The sequence below is a fragment of the Balaenoptera acutorostrata genome, chromosome 14 (genome assembly GCF_949987535.1).
Source record: "Balaenoptera acutorostrata chromosome 14, mBalAcu1.1, whole genome shotgun sequence".
Lineage (NCBI taxonomy): Eukaryota > Metazoa > Chordata > Mammalia > Artiodactyla > Balaenopteridae > Balaenoptera > Balaenoptera acutorostrata.
The window spans coordinates 12,614,775-12,634,056 of NC_080077.1; the positions used below are offsets into that span (position 1 = coordinate 12,614,775).

General features: G+C 42.7%; 1 long non-coding RNA gene across 1 annotated transcript in view; it reads left to right on the plus strand.

The window, feature by feature from the left end:
* Nucleotides 1-12,468: 12,468 nt before the first annotated feature.
* Nucleotides 12,469-19,282, plus strand: part of LOC103018778 (uncharacterized) — a 29,599-nt gene continuing 22,785 nt past the window's right edge. The window contains exon 1 of the long non-coding RNA XR_451330.2: nt 12,469-13,174. This is a non-coding gene — a long non-coding RNA (uncharacterized LOC103018778). The remainder of the gene's footprint in view (nt 13,175-19,282) is intronic.

Sequence of the window (19,282 nt, forward strand, 5' to 3'; positions counted from 1 at the left end):
GGATTTCACTTGTTAGTCCAAAATATAAAGGCCAGGTCTAGGCAAACAAAGCCCAGAACAAGAAAAGACTATCATCATACTTCTCACCTAGGAATTCCACAGAAATGAGACATCTCAATGGAAAGTTAATACTCTGATTAGTTAAAATTTTCTGAAATGCACATCCCTCAAAGGACCTCAGCTCGTTTTAAGAAGAGCATCCAGCGTTACAACATCACTAAAGCACTGAGGACTCTCTCCTAACAATGGGCTAGCCTCTTATCACTAACAGACACTTTTTTGGGAACCTCTGGGGGCATTTTCCTTTGGACCACACCACGGTGTGTTCTCTGCTCATTAGCGTGAGTGTTCTCCTGAGGATACTGTTGTGGATGTCCGTGGACACGTGTGTGCCGGCAGATCCCTGCTGGGGAGTTATCTGCTTGCACCCAGGCCTGCCATGCCCTGTAGTAAACTGTCTCTCAGTGATGAAAACCCCAAAGACAGATGTTTCCTACCAAACACAGCATGCTGCAGAAAGTTCCACGAGAAATGTAAATAAGCAGATTTTGAAACAATATTCAGTTTCTGAAAGGTTTCTCCAGATTAATAGCCTCTCATTATTGAAACCAGAGTAGGAAAGAAGAACAAGTGTTGTAGCAAATGTTCTGATTTAGAAATTTCCCCCACTTATTCCAGATTGAGAACGAGAGATGACATAAAACAACAAAAGCAGCCAATTGAAAGACTACCCAAATATTGAGGCAGTGATTACAAGGCGCTTTAGGAAGAAGCCTGTGAATATTCTTAATTATTATCGGGTCTCTAAGACTTTGTGTACATTTACTGAACTTGACAGTGAACAAGAAGCTGACTGAGATATAGAACTCTCTTGACAAAGTTAACGTTGACTTTTTTTCCCTCTTTAATAGGATACTTTTCTCCAAATTTGTAAACCATAACTCTCCCTCCCTCAACCCTCTGTTTGATTTTTTTTTCCTGAAAAAATAATCCCCTAATACAAAGCCCATTAGTAAAGGCAAGAACAATAATAACTCTTTTAACATGTACTGAGTACCTGCCTTATGGGTTATTATGTCATTTAATGTACACACACACACACACACACACACCACTCTAAGATGAATATTATTACATGCAGACTCAGGTTTGTACATGAGGAAAGTGAAGCCTGGAGGAGTTGACTTGCTCATGATCATCTGAATAATAAGTGGAAATGAGGAAAGTGGGATTCGAATCCTTGCAGACTTTTTCTAAACGACTCTACAACGTCTTCTGAAGGAGGAACCCCCAAATAACACTGCATAAGAAATCCCTTGTCCCTGTTTCTGACTTTTTTATCCTGTTGAAGTCTTGTTCAAATCAAAGGTAGCAATAGTCAGGAAGGTGGCAGGGAGAAGGCAATGGGAGGCTGAGTTGGGACCGTGGAGGAGCTAGAGTTAGTATTCAGACAACTCTATTTGTTATTAATATTTTATGACAGTTATTCTGTCACCTTCTTTTGATCTCCTTCCCCCGCCCCGCCCCTCCACCGTCCAAGTTGAACTTGGGCTGCTGGATTCTCCCAGGAAGGCATGGGTCCTTTAAATCAAGGGGCCTCTGGGGGTCTGCCTGACTGCCTGTATCCCACTAACCATCTATAGTTTGCTTGACTATGATTGTAATTGATAGAGCAAATCTTTTCTGTGTCTCTGCAAAATTCAGGATCAGTTATCTAGTTCCTAATCCAAAACTGGGTAGCTCAGTGACTTAGGTCTGGGCAACCCCTCCCTTGATATCCTGCCCACCACGCCCTCTGTTGACTTACCGCTCTTTCCTCACATGGCTGAGGTACCTAAACTCTCAGCAAATGGGAATCCCCTCAGGGTATACGGTGTAGGTAATGCCAGTCCGTTCGGAACTGGGTAAATAAAATCACATTCTACAGCATTCTCTGTAAGTTGACTTGCTTGTTGCAGCCATGGTTGAAATATCTCTGAAGATTAGTGGTTTTTGGTGTGGACTCTGAGGAAACCTACGCTTGGGGCTTAGTGTGTGTGTCTGCAACAGGATGAGAGAATCAGTGTCAACAGACATTTAATAGAAAGCAGCCATCAATACTGTCCAAGTATCCCTTTTACCTTAAAATTGTTAGAATTAGAGGTGAGAATTTTTTTACTGAGCAGGTCCCACTTATTTCTCCCCCCCCCTTTCTTTCCTCTTACATATCACATCCTTGTCCACTTAAAATGATAATTCACACTTCTAATACTGTGTCGTTGATAGATCACATTCACAGACATTATCTTACGGCTCCTTGACCTCACCCTGTGAGCCAGGCTGGCTGGATTATACCCATTTAACAAGGGAGGAAACTCAAGGTCAGAGATCTTATGCTCACATTAAGCTCACATCTGTGGCGAATTGCCTCTGGCAGGAAGCCAGGTCATGTGAGTCTCTCTCAGTTCATTTCCACTAGACTCGGGGGCCAGCTGGCCTGTTTAGTGCTGGGTTTGGGGGATTCTGTTTTGTTTCTTGGGGCATGAGGTTTTGGCCCACAAAGTAAGAATGTAGTATCAGCCAGTCATAAAAACACAAACCAAAAAATAAATATCACTTTCCAGGATGTTAGGAGAGCAAATGTTCCATGCCACACAGAATAATAGTGTGTCCAACCCTATTTGGCACTTTGACGGAAACGTATTTTACAATGATACCATCATCCGTCTCGTGACATTCAAACTGACCAGTGATGCATTCAGACCACTCCAGATGTTATTCTTCTAGTGGGCCATTTCCCCTCATTGTATGCACAAAATGGTTACTAAAACACAAAGCTATCCCTGTAGATTTCTGGTACCTGATTGAAATTTTCCTGGATGCTCTTCTACTTCCTGGCAGCAATTTAATTGATGCAGAAATAGGAACTGAACTTGCCTTCTGGTTTTGACGTGTCCTCAAATTACAAGATGTTTCCCCCCCAAACCTAACAGCTGGCATATACAGAAAGATCTGAAAAAAAATCATTCAATAAAGTTTATTGGAAAAACTGTCCACCCCAAAATGCTATTTTGACGGCTGTTTAAAACACAGGCAGCTAAAGTGAACCCACTCAAGCACCCTCAATTTTATATCTTTAAATTGATGTATTGAATTGCCTCGCCTGATTTCATTTATTGTTTGAGTTCATATTTTGGAACCTAAGTATTTGTCTTCGTATGTGTCTATAACAAACACAAAAGTCTATAGAAATGCTAACTTGTGCTTTTCTTAGGAGTTAATGATAGATTTTAAAAAAGATTTTGAATTATAATTTCTTTTCTCGAACATTCATTAATCCACCCGCTCTTCCATGATGCATGTTTGAACTTGGTGTATACAGCTTTGCTTCTTGGTATTGCTCAGGACTTCAGGTGCATGGGAAGTCTTTTATTTTTATTTTTTATTTTTTGTTTTGGCCGCACCACACAGCACGTGGGATCTTAGTTCCCTGACCAGGGATTGAACCCACGTCCCCTGCAGTGGAAACATGGAGTCTTAACCACTGGACCACCACGGAATTCTCTATTTTTGTTTTTTAAATATAACAGCTTTATAGATATATAATTTAAATACCATACAATTCACTTGTTTACAGTATAAAATTCAATGGTTTTTAGTATGTTTACAGAGTTGTGTGACCATAACCACAATAAATTTTAGAGTATTTCATCACCCCCAAAAGAAACCTCACACTCATTAGTAGTGCATGGACAATCTTTTGTATATGATTACAGCCCTGTAAATTCTGCTTAAACCCAGAAGATTAATACATGTATTTATCTCCACTTTTTCTCAAAGCCCCACTAAAATAATAATAAAGAATAAATTTCTTTTAAAAGCTTAAAACCACAGATAGAAAGAAGAGAGGAGGTAACAGCAAGTGATTCTAAGTGATTTTGGAAACTGAACTGTGAATGGACAAGCTGTAACTGACTCAGACTAAAAGAGAGAACACTGAAAGCTAAGTACCTGCCAGGGGTGGCAGGGGGCAGCCAATCAGCAACAAGCTAATTCTCACTGCAGGACCCCAGAAAGGCTCAGAAATTTGAGGCATCTGCAACCTGAAAGCAGAGGTGCTGAATGGGGCTGCAGTTAAGACTGTGATTATTGGGAAGCTGGTTGAAACACTTTTAAAGGAAGAGGTAATGTTTCAGTTTGAGGCTGAAGACACCATGAAGGAAAATAAAAACAGTGTCCCCCCTTGAAAGCAGTCAGGCAGGAGAAATGCCCTCTTATTCGAGGGAAGGTCAGCTTTTTTGTTCTGTGCAGGCCTTCAACTGATTGGGTGATACCCACCCACATTAGGGAGGGCAATCTGCTTTACTCAGTCTACCCATTTAAATGTTAATCACATCCCAAAACACCCTCAAGAAATACCCAGAATAATGTTTGACCAAATATCTGGGCACCCCATGGCCCAGCCAAGTTGACATATAAAATTAACCATCACAGTCACCCTATCTGGAAGTCCAGCAACACTCAGAACTTTCAAGCAGCATTTGAGTGTTTTATGCCCAAATATGAACAGAGAGCCCGGGATGGCCAGGCATCTGAGGACCAGCCTCTAAGATGCAGGAGCGATCCCAAATAAAGGCAACTTGGAAGAAAACAGAAAGAAACATCAAAAACAAACAAACAAATAAACAAACCACTCACTATTAGTTAATATACTCAGAGAGGATGAGAGACAAAGTTCTTATAAAAAAATAAAAAAAAATTAAAAAATGAGAAAGCTTAAAAAAGTAACAGTCAGAGAACAAGAAAGAGCCTAATGGATATTAAAATGAAGATGGCAAAACTAAAAAATTAAATAGAAGGTAAGAAAAATGAAGTTGAGCAAACTCTTCCCAAAAATAGAGGAAAAAAAAGACACTGGGACAGAAAACAGGAGAAAAAAATAAAAAGGAAGAAAGAAAAGTAAATTAGAGGATCAATCAATAGTTGTACTGACTATTGAGAGAATAGCAAACACAAGGGATGGGTTGGGAATGGAAGGAGGAGTGGGAATTATTTAGAAAACCAAGAGGCCTGTCAAGGGCTCAGAAGTAAATGCAGGGAAACATGTGACCCAAGCCAGAAGAGAGTATCTCCAGGATACAAATTAGGACCAAGAGAAGAAGATGGCTTTCCCTGCGAAGTCGGCAGGATGTGAGTTCAGTGTTTCTGGTGGTTGTTGGTGGTTGTTTCTGTTTCTCTTAACATTTGGAGAAAGCCACCTGCTTCATCCAGGGCAGAGATAAGAGATGGGGAGAGAGACAGAGAGACAGAGAGAGAGAGAGAGAGAGAGAGGGAGGGAGGGGGGAGAGAGAAAGAGAGAGAATCCAGTGGTAGAACCTCTTGTTTTAGCCATTTGTGAGACCAGACTCACCCTCCAGTCTTTCTCCTCGAGGATGATGGGAAACAATCAATTCTTTTCCCAGTAAGGTTTTGAGAATTTTGTTTCCACCACTTTCAGCACGGCGGGCATAGGTGGTCTTGATCCACAGGCTCCCGGTGCTCATCGCCTTTCTAGCCACCCTCACACCCACTCACGCATGCACGTGCACGTGCCGTGCACACGTCATCTGCAAACTGTAGTTCACAAGAAAGAACTTCATCTCATCACTCATGAAAGCAAATATTCTTATATGCTTATCCCATTGCAGGCTCTGTGCTGAGCACCATAGGTACAGCGAACGAGAGTCAGTCCCTGTTATTTAAGGAGCTTTCTGCCAAAAGGCAGAAAGACATGCAATTTCATGTGGTCGATCCCTGAAGCACAGAGCGCTAAAGGAAGACGTAGGAGGAACGTCCAGCCCGGCTTGGGGGCAGAGACAGTTCTCAGGAGGATGTTATATCAGAGTTGAGTCTTACTGAATAAATAAGGATGCCTGGGGGACAGGAAGAGGAGGGGGAGGGTCTTTGGGAATTTGCAAGCAGTTCAGTGTGCCCAGAGCGAGAGGTGAACTTGGGGAGGTCAGCAGGAGTTAGGTCATGACGGAATAAACAACTACAAACATCAGTGCAGGGAAGCTAGTAAATAAGGGAATCGTAAAAGGACAAAACCACTCTCCTTACCTGTTTCCCTAGTACCTGGCTGCAGTTTGTTGTGGTGAATATGTGAACTGGATATGACTTTTGGCTTTAAACTTGTCCCAATATTTCAAAATGCCTTTTCTCCACATCTGATAATTTGAGTTCTTGGGTCAGTTCCACGATTGCTGCTTGCCGGGTTGCAGCTAGACCCTGAGCGCAGGAGAATGCAGGGAGTTTGGGTGAATTGAGGGAGACTCCTGCCCTCCCCTGATTCCCTCTGAAGGATCCGGATAGTGGTGCCACTTTCCAGGATACCCCATTCGGCTATGCCAGGTGTGGTCAAGGTGCTGTCTTCCAAGGAGCAATAGAGTGATGGGGGCAAGCTCATGAAACCCGGTCAGCCCCTGGAACACACTCACGGCCGGCCACTCAGGGGCCCGTCCATTGCTAACCTACCAGCCTATAGACACTTTCTTCCACAGGGTCCTGAAAGTTCTCATGGGGCACGAAGATGTAAATTTCCAGACAGTTATTTAGATGGCTGATAATCTGCTTTACATATTGGTAATTGTTTTCTCCCTCACATTAAAACCTGCTTTTAAATGCGGGGAATGTGTTTTATTTACCCGTCCTCTATAGAACCATTACATGGTAGTAAAACAGAAAGCACTTCAATCAGAGCAATACACCCAAGATTTTACTCTGATTTGCTAACACTATACATGGTCAGAATATTTGTAGAGCTTTTTTTGCCCACATGAGAGAAAGACAAATAGAAAAAAACCTTTCTCTTCACCAGAAAATAAGTAGTGAGAGTTATAAGGACAGTTGCCAATTTACACCCTAGAAGAAATTTCATAAGGATACTTGCCCCCTCTCTTGTGTCAGAAAAACCCTTTCGGTGTTGAGCCTGGCCTAGGATGGAATGGGTTTCCCAGGGCATTCCGACTGTAGCTGAAGAATTCAGGAGTGTTAGATGTCCTGTTACCAAAACGCTAAAACTCCTCATTTCAGCCTGTTCAGATGGGCGACCTCTGACCCCTCTGACTTCTCACCCTCACGATAACAAAACGGAGCTCATGCTTGCTTGCCGTGGGTGTTACTGGGCTCCAGGATTACACATTAATCCAGACTATGTAATTACCTTGAAACTTAGTTCTCTTAATTGTGCTGAGGTATCTAAGGAATTCGACAGTGCTGGTGCTAAGGTTGGCATTTGTTTATACCAACAACATACATCATTAAGCAGCTTACGGTGGCATAAATTAAGGCATTTGAAATGTCATAGTTTAAAAGTGAAACCATATCACCGAGCGTATCTTAACACAGGTGCAAAACTGTGACTTTCTATAATGAGTAAAAGGACTCATTCCCCTGGGCTAGGTCATGGTTAAGTTGAACACAGAAATGACATCATCCTGACTTGGGGCGCTTGGCCACATGTGTAGTGTACGTTGCGTCCTTAATAAAGGGGGGAGTTACCTTGTGTCTTTCACTACGAGAAGAAAAGACATCAGGTTTAAAGCAAATTAAGTGCAAATCATTTTCAAAGTCTTAAAACTGGGCTTCTGGGGCTTCCCTGGTGGCGCAGTGGTTGAGAATCTGCCTGCCAATGCAGGGGACACAGGTTCGAGCCCTGGTCTGGGAAGATCCCACATGCCGCGGAGCGACTGGGCCCGTGAGCCACAACTACTGAGCCTGCGCGTCTGGAGCCTGTGCTCCGCAACAAGAGAGGCCGCGACAGTGAGAGGCCCGCGCACCGCGATGAAGAGTGGCCCCCGCTTGCCACAACTAGAGAAAGCCCTCGCACAGAAACGAAGACTCACCACAGCCAAAAATAAATAAATTAAAAAAAAAAAAAAAAAGCATTGGCCTCATCAAATACTAATTCTTAAAAAAAAACAAAAAACAAAACTGGGCTTCCTACCATTGGACTCAAAGAAGCAGTATGTGAAGTTGTTCAGGGAAAATCTGAAGTTGCCTACCTTTCCCCATTCTTTACCTGCCAATGATACTCTAGACACCACTAAAGGGGAGATTCTATGACCAAGAGGCGTGCTGAGCTGAGGACCCTAACGTCTCTGCAGAGAGAGTCGGCATGGCAATATGATACAAGTGGGGAGGGTCTAGAGATACGTGTGTGGCTGTAGGTTCAACGTTGAGCCTCCATGGATCACAAACAAAACAGTCTCATTTTTTCCAATGTGCGTTTTGCTCAGGAAGGAAAAGGCACGGGGCCGGGACAGAAACTTGAAGGGCAGGTGGAACCCTGGGCCTTATCCTGGTTCACTTTTAACTGTCTCTATGACTTTACACATAAAATGGAAGCATTTTGGAAGTGGCAAAATATACATAGATTTGCAACTTTTAAAAATAAATTGTGTGGGATAGGGGAACAATGAGTGGTTTGGGCAGCAGAGAGGTCAGGTCTGAATCTTGGCTCTAGGACTGAATTTCTGAATTGTCCAGGCAAGTTACCCTTGGAATCTCTCAGGGATTCCACTCCCTCCCTCTTAAGTAAAAGTGGCTACCTCATAGAGTTTCCTGTGAATTAATGCCATCATATCTGTTGTGCAACCAGGTCATTGCCTAAAAAAGAGGAGGTATGCAGTAAACAGTAAGAATTCTTATTATCTGTAAAATGGGCAGGTTGGGTAACATGATCTCTAGCGTCTTTGTTATCAGCAACTCCTTTGTCCCATAGTAATACCTTCCTTACTTCAGACTTTGCAAGAACACATCTTCCCCACTGCTTTGGAAACTCCTTCCAATCTCCATGAATTGGTACCACCTTTTATTCAGCTGTTCAGTCAAACAGAAGGTCCTTCTTCCATCTAATTAGTATCCCTCAGATCCATTCATTTTTCCCCATATCCACTGCCACAGAGAACTACTGTTTAGATAATTATCTCTCTCACTCTTTTTTTTTTTTTTTTTGCTTTCCTCATCATCTCCATTAATCCTGTCCCGTGCTACCTAATATCCTAGCATCACATACTGTTAGAAGCCATCTTGGTGTATGAGCTCTGAAATTTCATTTAGAAATCTAAGTTTCTCTTCCGACTTTTCATCCACTTATGAGAGTATTAAATTTCCTGTTTGTTTTACTTTGAGAACTGTCCTAAAATTTAGACAATTATCTCTTGCATGAATTGTTGCAATTGCCTTTTTTAAAAAAATTGAAGTATGTATATATAATATATATATGTATTCTTTTTCAGATTCTTTTGCATTACAGTTTATTACAAGATATTGAATGTAGCTCTCTGTAATTTACAGTAGCACCTTGTTGTTTATCTAATATTTTATATATAGTAGTTTGTATCTGCTAATCCCAAACTCCTAATTTATCCCTCCCCGGCTTTCCCTTTTGGTAACCGTAAGTTTGTTTTCCATGTCTGTGAGTCTGTTTCCGTTTTATTAATGAGTTCATCTGTATCACTTTTTTAGAGTCCACATATTTGATGTCATATGGTATTTGTCTTTCTGTCTGACTTCCTTCACTTAGTATGATAATCTCTAGGTCCATCCATGTTGCTGCAAATGGCATTATTTCATTCTTTTTTATGGCTGAGTAATATTCCCTTGTATATGTGTACCACATCTTCTTTATCCATTCATCTGTCTGTTGATGGACACTTAGGCTGCTTCCACGTCTTGGCTATTGTAAACAGTGCTGCTATGAACATAGAGGTGCGCGTATCTTTTCAAACTAGAGTTTTCTCAGGATATATGCCCAGGAGTGGGATTGCTAGATCATATGGCAATTGCCTTTTAACTGGCTTCCTGCCTTCCAAACTTGTACTTCCTACTTTATCAATGCGTAACCATGAATGCACTCCAGGTGTGTTCATCCCCTCAGCGCTCGTGGAAGGGCCTGGGGCCACCTCTTTCTGTTCCCTCACGATGTCTTACAATATTACCATTTTCCATGAGTGTCATGGGTGCAAAATCAGGGAAGACCTAGCATCTAACCCACTCTCTACACTGCAGCCAAAGGGACCATTTGAAAGAAAATACAATCATGTTTATAAGTCAGTGGCTCTTCATGTCACCTTTAGGATCAATCAAAATTCCTTTAGCCTGCTTGATTAAGTTCACTTCATCAGCTTTAATTTATAACAGACTTGCCAGGCTATCTTGAGAAAATATTTTCCAAATTCTTCTAATACCTTTTTTAGCATACCCACAACTAAGCTTGGAGAGGAGAGCTTACAGAATTTTCCCGCAGTGTAGAGGAGAGACTCCTGCCCTCAACCGTAGATGAAGTCAGAAAGAGAAGGACAGGATTGTGGCGAAGTGCAAGAAAAGTCCACCTGTTTGTTTTCTGGCCCTGGGGAGGGTGGGGAGGCGAAGGGAGACCGAGAGTGTATGAAGGGTAAGGAGAGGGAGGAGAGCTAGACATCAGTCCTGAGTCTCTGAGAGGGTGGGGACCCGTTAAACCAGTGGGTTACATGGAGGGCAAGTTGGGGAGGTATCGCCACAGCCACCCTGGGGTGCGGCCTTGGAAAAATACAGCAGCGTGGATACTTTCTGAGGTTCAGCCTCAGTTTCTGTGTGAGCACGAAGCTAAGTCAGCCTGGGGCCTGTTGAGGCATGGCGAGGCGACCTGCGGCAGGGCTCGGAGCCCAGGGCACTTGGGTCAGGGAAGAGAGCTGGCCGGAGCCCAGGTGAGGTAGGGGGCAGCCACGGGGCCCTTCTGGTCCTGACCAAGCCCAGAGGACCCGATTGTAGGTCCCACAAACACCTAGGATGCCGAGGAACGCTGGATGACTCTGTGTGATCTGAGAGCCGTAGCATCTCCCCCAAACCTCAGACACATCCACCCCCATACTTCTGTTCCTGTACACCCATAAACACTTCAAGAAAGACGCAGAAGATGAGCAAGCTTCTTAAGCATTTTTCCAGAGAGACTTGGCATTCCCTACGTGTGCTATTTCAACTACTAGACTGAGCTACGCTTTTAACAGATGTGAACTTACCTTCGTTTGTTTTTCTATTAAGTAGACTTATGAAGAAGACCAACCTAAAGAAATCACATTGTTCTCCGCGTCTCCGTTGGAATGTGTGAAACATCCCACTCATATTTGTAAACTCGAAGAAGTGTGGAATAAAGTAGAATATAAAATGCTCACTTCCCCTTTCCCGTTGCCCCCCTTTCTTCTGCTTCAAGTGTTTTGCAAAGTCGGTAGAGAACAGGGGGCAATGTTTTGAGGCTCCAGTTTTGGGCGACTGATTGCACAAGATTACTGCAAACACATGAGGCCGGAGTGGATTGGGAACGGGGAATGTGATTACGACGGCATTTCGGACAAGTTTAACTTGATGTAATTAGGCAAGGTCAACATCAAGACGTATTTTGGAAGTTGGGGGTATCTACTTGGAGCTTAAGCAAGAGATTGGGGCAGGAGGTACAGATTGGAGAGTCTTCAATAGATGAGTGATATGTGAAACTATGGGGCTGGATAAGATCTCCTTTGGTGAATATTAAGAAGGACACGTATGGATGGCAGAGGAAAAGGCCAGTAAAAAAGACTGAGAAAGAAGAATATTGTTCGTAAAGTGGCCAACTGGGAAAAAGCTAGACAATGTCGTGGAAGGCAAAGGAGAGAGAGTTTCAGGAAAGCGTCTGTGATAATCTGGGTCAAATTAGTGAATTAATTATTAATTCATTCGACAGCAATTAAGCACTCATCCTGGGCCCGGTGTGGAATTATTAGGCTCTGGAGATACAAAGATGAAAAGACAAAAGCTGCCAAGTCATTGGCAGCATGTGAATTTGGAAGAGGCCACTGGATTTTGCCACCAGGAAGGCACAGTGTATGTAGTTTTAATAAAGTGATGGGATTATAGGTAAAGCTGCAGCAGCTGAGGTGGGGCTGAAGAGGCGGAGACTCTTTCAAGGCAATTTGGGATGAAATGCAGGAAGGCAGTGGGGCTCCCTGGACTGCATATTGGGAAGAAGAGTGTTTTAGGGAGCGTAACAAGACGACGTGTGTAAACGGAGAGGAATACGCCGATGGATTCAGTATGTTCTTTCAGCAAATATTTACGGAAGAGCTCGTCTGTGTCAGACACTGTTATTGCAGGAGGGCGTGCGAAACAGTGACTAAAACGCTGTCCTCAGGGGCCCCAATCTAGTCGGGGAGACAGACATAAATCTGAACGTACATAAACATTTTCAGACGGTGGCAAATGTTATAAACAACTTACAAGGCGGGTGAAGCGAGGGAGGGGCCTTGTGCAGAGGCCGGGACCCCTGGCGGGGACGCTGAGACCTGAGTGAGGGGAGGGCCAGCGCCCGGTCACCCAGGTGAGCCGTCGGGGGCGGGGGGGTGGGGAGGGGGTGGGGGGGGGGGGGGAGGGACCGCCCAGGGCTGCGCGGCTGCAGGAGGGGAGGCTGATATCCCAGGCAGCGTCAGCTCGCGCAGGGCGAAGCGTTCGGCTTCTGTGTTTTAATCGCGCTGGGAAACTACTGGAGGTTTTAAACGGGGGCTTGATGTTTTCTCTTGAGGCACCTTGGCTATTACCGGAGAGAGTCTGTTGGGACAAGAGACACGGCAGGGAGGACCGTCAGGAGGCCTGGGTGGTGGGTGAGGCCGGAGTGCTGGGCCTGGACCAGGCCTAGGCGTTTGGCACCGAGGATGTTGCCAAGTGGTGGCACGTAGGACATTTTTGGAACGTAATGCCATCCGGAGACCCAGGAAAGTCGGTGGTGTGGTTCAGTCCCAACCCACAGGCCTGAGAACCAGGGGCCTGCTGGTTTAAGGCCGGGAGTCCGAAGGCTGGAGGACCAGCAGTGCCGACGTGCCAGGGCAGCAGAGGATGGACGTCCCGCTCCAGAAGAAAAGAGTGAGGACTGGCCCTTGCTTCCGCTGTCCCGTTCCAGGCGGGCCCCCAAGAGACTGACGGTGCCGCCCTCACGGGGGATGGGGAGCTCTTGACTCGTCACTCAGGTTCAAACGCTGACGGAGAAACAGCCTCACAGACGGGCCCAGAAATACCAGCTATCTGGGCATCCCTCAGTCCAGTCAAGCTGGCACATAAAGTTGATCATCCCAGGGGTTAACGGAAAGACTGGATTAGAAAAAAGGGAAGTCACAGGAGGATGGAGCAATTGATAAGCTCCCCAGAAGAGGTGAGAGGCACGGGTGTGTGTGCACAGGTGTGTGTGTGCGTGTGTGTGTAAGATTTGATAGGGATGCTTCGTTTTATCTTTTATTTTTTTAATATTTATTTATTTGGCTGCGTCGGGTCTTAATTGCGGCACGTGGGATCTTTGTTGCGGCATGCGGGGTCCTTCGTTGTGGCGCACGGCTCTTTGTTGAGGCACTCAGGCTCCAGAGCACGCGGGCTCAGTACTTGGGGTGCAAGGGCTCTCTAGTTGTGGCTCACGGGCTCTAGAGCGCTCGGGCTCCGTAGTTGCCGCGCACGGGCTTAGTTTCCCGACGGCATGTGGGATCTTAGTTCCCTGACCAGGGATTGAACCAGCGGCCGGCGGATTCTTAACCACTGGACAACCAGGGAAGTCCCCGTTTTATTTTATCTTATTTTTTTAAATGTTTTCCCAGTTTTTTGAGGCATAATTGACAAATACAATTGTAAGGTACGTAAAGTGTACAACGTGCTGATTTGATATATGTATACATCGTGAAGATTCTCCCCCATCCCCTCCAGGGACTTACATCCATCACCTCACATATTTACTTTTTTTTTTTTTTCTGGTGAGAACATTTAGTTCTACTCTCAGCAAAGTTCAATTATGCAACACAGTGTTATCAACTCTGGGTTGCTTCTTTTTAGACACAGAGGAGGAACACATAAATGAAGAAACTGATGAATTCCTGAACCTCTCTGAGCCTTTTTTGTGAAGCAGAGCATTATCCTTGGGATTGAATTGGCTCACACGTGCTAAGGGCCTGGCGTAATGCCTGGCACCGTAGCAGGTAGGTAGCCAGTAGCCTGTACACATGGGGAGAGAGAAAGACTTTGAAATAGAGGCCGAGGGAGCTGAAGGGATTCTTACCTTATGAGCTGTATTGTCTTGGAGAACTACTTGAGGAGCTTCTCTGAGAGCAAGGGCCTGGGGGTAGGAGCAGGATCGGGCCAGGAGGAGAGTGATAACATTTAGAAAGCTGCCTGGGGGGAGGTTGAGGGGGGTTGGGAACTCCTAAGACTTCTAAGGTTTTCGTTACTCTGTAGTTCAGTGATATTTCCGCCCCCCCCCCCACCGAAGTATTTTTTTAAGCAAACGGTTTTATCCAACACTGAAGTCTCTTTGTACTGTGCCCAAGAACAACAGAAGTCATATTACAATGATAAGACTTGACAGGAAAACAGTACCCAAGAGAGCTGTCCTGGTATATGCTTGGGAGGGGGGCTCCCTACCCATCGCCCACCTTGACCTGAGTCTGGTCCAGCCTGAAGACTCTTACCTTGATAAGGGACCTTACCTTGGAAAGGATGGCATTGGTGGTGGTGATGGTGGCTATGTCAGTTTACTTCTAGGTCCAATCCGTATGTGGGGTTCCTTTACTCAGAGCTATGGGATTTGGTTGCATCCAGTAAGAGATTGAGGAATAGGCACTGATGCACAATGTTTTGATACACAATTTATACGGCACGACATCCAATGAGGGTATATTTTGATGGATTTAAATACCCAGCTCATTCTCTTTTTTCCATTTAAAAACATATATACGTATATATTATTTTTGGCTGCATCATGCGGCTTGCGGGATCCTAGTTCCCCAACCAGGGATCGAACCTGGGCCCTTGACAGTGAAAGCGCCAAGTCCTAACCACCGGACCGCCAGAAAATTCCCTAAAAACATATTTTGAAAGCATATAATATGCATATAATCCTCCTATCCTAAAAAATTACTTAAAATTTGTGCTATTTTTCTTTGCAAGTAGTTTTCCTTGCTCAACAAATACAAGTAATATTGCCATTAAAATATTGTGCTTTTATTTTTTTAACGTCCACTATCTTTGAAGTCATTAGATGAATTAAACTTCTTTTGTATGTCTTGTTTTCTTTATATAATAAATAAAATGTACAAGTATTTTCATGTAGCTATTAATAAAAGAAGTTAATTTAATCCTTTGTGATACTGATTTCACAATGTTTTTTTTTCTATAAATTGCCGTTGCTTGTTTTAATGAAACAACCTGTGAAATTTCCTGAAGTACTGTTATTTTTCCTTCTCTTCCTTTTTCTCACATACTTTCAAATTTAATTTGGAAGTTTGCAACATCTTTATTTTGGTATCTAACTGTTAAGGGTCTTATCCTTAGAAAAGCTTTCTTACAGAGAAATTAAAAATCCAGAATAAATTTATGGCTTTAGACTTGTGTTTAAGTTAGGAAGCAGTATCTGTTGCTGATGGGTAAGAAAAAGATCTTCACCAATGCAGCTCTCTTTGACTTTTCTTGGAAAGTGACCTTTTCCTGTTAAATGGCAATTATTAGGAGAGTCATGAGAAGAGATGGAAAGACACTGCATGGGGTTTATTAATGATGTTATCTCCTTGATATTAAGTCTAAGAAATACATCAACACGTCAGATGTGGGTATCCTGTACAGATGCTTGGCTTGAAAATATGATCAGAAGTCAATGTAAGTGCAGTCCTTGGACCATCTAGCCCCCTCCACTGGTGCTGTGACTCTTTTTGGCAGTCCAGGTGGTTCCACTTTCTGGACTATTCCTCTTTAGTTTAACTGAAGTTGTAAGTTGTTTTGCGTAGCTGTATAGTGGCATCTATGTATTGAATACAATGTCTGTAAACAGACGTCACCACGTGAGCAAACTGAAAAGCTGTTGACTTTGCTAATTACCAATGATTTAACCTATATTATAACACTATTTGCTTTAAGTATTTTTAAAATTTTCTTGCTGTTTTGGACTGTGATCAAATCCACGAAGGAAATGATGCAAATATTAATTCAGACTGAACTATGCATGTTAAATTTCCACTCTTGGAAAAGTTAAAACATCCAGTGCTTTTGGTCAGTCTTTTTTTCTTGATTGTTTTATGATTCATGCTTTAAATTCTGCTTTAACGATCACAACGCGATATAGTTTGATATTTGAACAATGACAGCACATTAGCTTTTGGCTGCACAGCACAGCTTGTGGGAGTTCCCCCACCAGGGATTGAACCCCAGGCCCCTGGCAGTGAAAGCGCGGAGTCCTTACCGCTGGACCGCCAGGGAATTCCCTAGCTCGCTAGCTATTTTTTAAAGAATGTAGGCTTAGGATGGAGGGAAAGTGTGAAATAAAAGCATTGGGAATATAGATTTTCTGGTCACCAGGGAATGGATTTTTTTCCACCTGGCATGGTGAAAATGAGAAAATTTGTTTAGAAGTCAGGGTCAGAGAATCATGAAATTTCTGAGGTATGGAGAATCTTTAATTCTGATATAATCGAATACAACTCTCTTATTTTTATACAGATGAAGGCAGAAGAGAAAGGAGGTGATTTGTCTGAAGGTATTTAGCTGTTAGTGGTAGAGACGGAGCTGGGGCTGAACTCTAGTGTCCAAATTCAATGCTCTGCTTACTTTCCAACAAATCATGTAAGTGGAGGTAGGGGGAATAAGGGGGATTGGGACAGGATTTTGAAAACAATTATCACCGAGTTCTCTTTGCTGAGTCCAGCCTTTTTGGAACCCACAACTCTGAACCAAATGGAACTAACCAAGCAGGGTCAAGGGGAAAAAGCAGGTGAAATTTGCCTTGATGTGTTTCACACCTTGAAGCTGCAAGAGATTTTGAATCCAATCCCAATTTTGACATTTACGATTTTAGGCTTAGATGCCTCAATTGTTAAAAAAAAAAAAAATGTGTTGGCGTAAACGAGTGATTCTCCAACTTTACCATGCATCGCCTGGAGGGCTTATTCAAAACTAGTTATCTAGGCCCAGCCCCCAAGTTTCTGGTTCAGTGCCTCCAGGTGGGGCCTGAGAATTTGCATTTCTAACAAGTTTGTAGGTTGTCTGAGGACCATATTTTGAGAACTAGTGGCTTAGAGATCATTTTAAAGGTCTTTTCCTGCACAAAAGAATTCTTTAAGACAAAAACAACTTTATTGAGGTGTAATTTACATGCAATGAAATGCATGAATCTTAAGGAAATAGTGAGGTGGGACAAATGTATTCATGCATGTAAACACCACCACAGGCAAGATGTGAAGACTTTTCCATCAAGGCAAAGAGCTCCCCAATGCCCTGCTGAAGTCAGTGTCATTTTCTTTTTTCTCTTTTTTTAACCATTTTTAAAATTGAAGTATAGTTAATTTACAATGTTGTGTTAGTTTCAAGTGTACAGCAAAGTGATTGTTACACATATACATATATATATATGTTGTTTTTCAGATTCTTTTCCATTATAGGTCCTGCACGAAAAATTCTTAACCTTCTCAACAAACAGAAGTTTATACATTCATGGCACTTGGAAAGCATGGGCAGGGAGATGTTTTATTTTATGAGAAACCAAGTTTTGAGAGGTCTTCAAATGAAAGATACAAGTTACTTTAAGTATGATTTTAATATAGTATTCTATCGAAAGTCACAAATGTTGTTGGAAAAGGAATGAGAGATAGTCAAGGTAACTGGCAAAGGAAAATTGTGGAAGGACTGTGCTATATATACTAGGTACAGCAAAGGCTTCTCATTAGTGCCTTCCTATGGAAGTGGATCTCAAAACAAACCTTATTTATTTAAATTGGAGTCAGTGGGAGTTCCCGACAAGAAAAATAGTTATAAGATCAAAGCACTAAGTGAAAAACCAGGAAACAAGAATTTTATGTAACTACCATCTAAAGAATTCTTAAGGTAAGAATTTTCAGTTACATTTTATTGATGTTCTTTCATAGTTGAAAGAGCATGAAGCTGTGGTTTGAAACCCACTTCACTCCTTTCTTAACCTTTAGTACAAATATGCTTGGTTATTTTATTGAGTTTGGCAGTTCTTTAATCATAACAAAGAGAAATGGGAAAGTCCAAATGTATAGTCAGTTCTTGTTCTTATTACAAATCCAGTTTTATGTAACATTTTCTTGCAGGAATATAGTTGGCTGAGATTGCTGTGCTGGGGTTTTAGATATTACGGTTACATTTTGTACAATGTGTAATGTAATTGCTAAATGGATGCACTGTTTACACACTGTTTTAGGCCAGGTTTTAAAATATTCCCAAGAGTTGGAACATATCTTTTAAAAGGTAAAAATTACACTATAGATGTAAAAATATACCCCCAGTATATAAGAATTTATTTTGTATTTCTTTAATTTAAAAATAACCCCAAGTCTGATATAAGCCACTTATAAAGAAGTGACTTTCTTTTTTCTGGTAAAGATCTAATGCACTGGTGATCTACTTTTGTCTTAATGAGATATGACCCTTGTAAAATGCAAATGTATAGGAAAGAAAATTGAACCCATACTTCTCAGTTGGCTTTCTGTTGCCTGTATAACAGAGTTAACGGTTCACCTGTTTTTTCACCGACACAGCAGGGAGGAAGATGTGTGAGAAAGGGTCTTGTGATGAAAAGTAGCCTGATTGATCATTTAAAGACCATCTGGGAAACTTGCCTCCAAATAGCTGGTGGGCGTCCCAGACACTGAGTGCTGGGCACTGTTGTCCCACACAGCACGGAGAAGCTCTGTGGCCTGTGTATGGACTTAATTAGGGCTCGGAAATGTAAGACTTTCTGTTTTCCTTAATCTGAGTGATTTGTGACATTATCTGTGGTTTTATTTTAGAAGTAATTACATTAGATTAAAAATGAAGTTCATTATGGCTATTTTTTAAAAAAGTCGGGTAATAACAAATGTTGGCAAAGATGTAGAGAAATTGGAACCCACGTACTTCATTGATGGGATGCAAAATGGTGCAGCTGATTTGGAAAACAGTCTGGCACTTCCTTAAATGGTTAAACATAGAGTTCCTGTATGACTGGGCAATTCCACTCCTCTTTCTCTCTCTCCCTACCCCTTCTCCCTATATTCTTTCCGACTCTCCACCCTAGAGTGTAAGCTCCAGGAGAGTGCAGGCCTGGTCTGTCTGGTTGCTGCTCTGTCTCTGACATTTGGAACAGAGTTTGGCACATGGCAGGTACTCAATGGAGTTTTAATTGAGCAAACCAGTAGGAAATAGGCATACAGTAAAGTTATTAAGAGCAAAGCCTCTGGAGTTACCCTGCCTCGCTGTGAATGCTGGCCCAACTCTTCCTTTGGGACCTTGA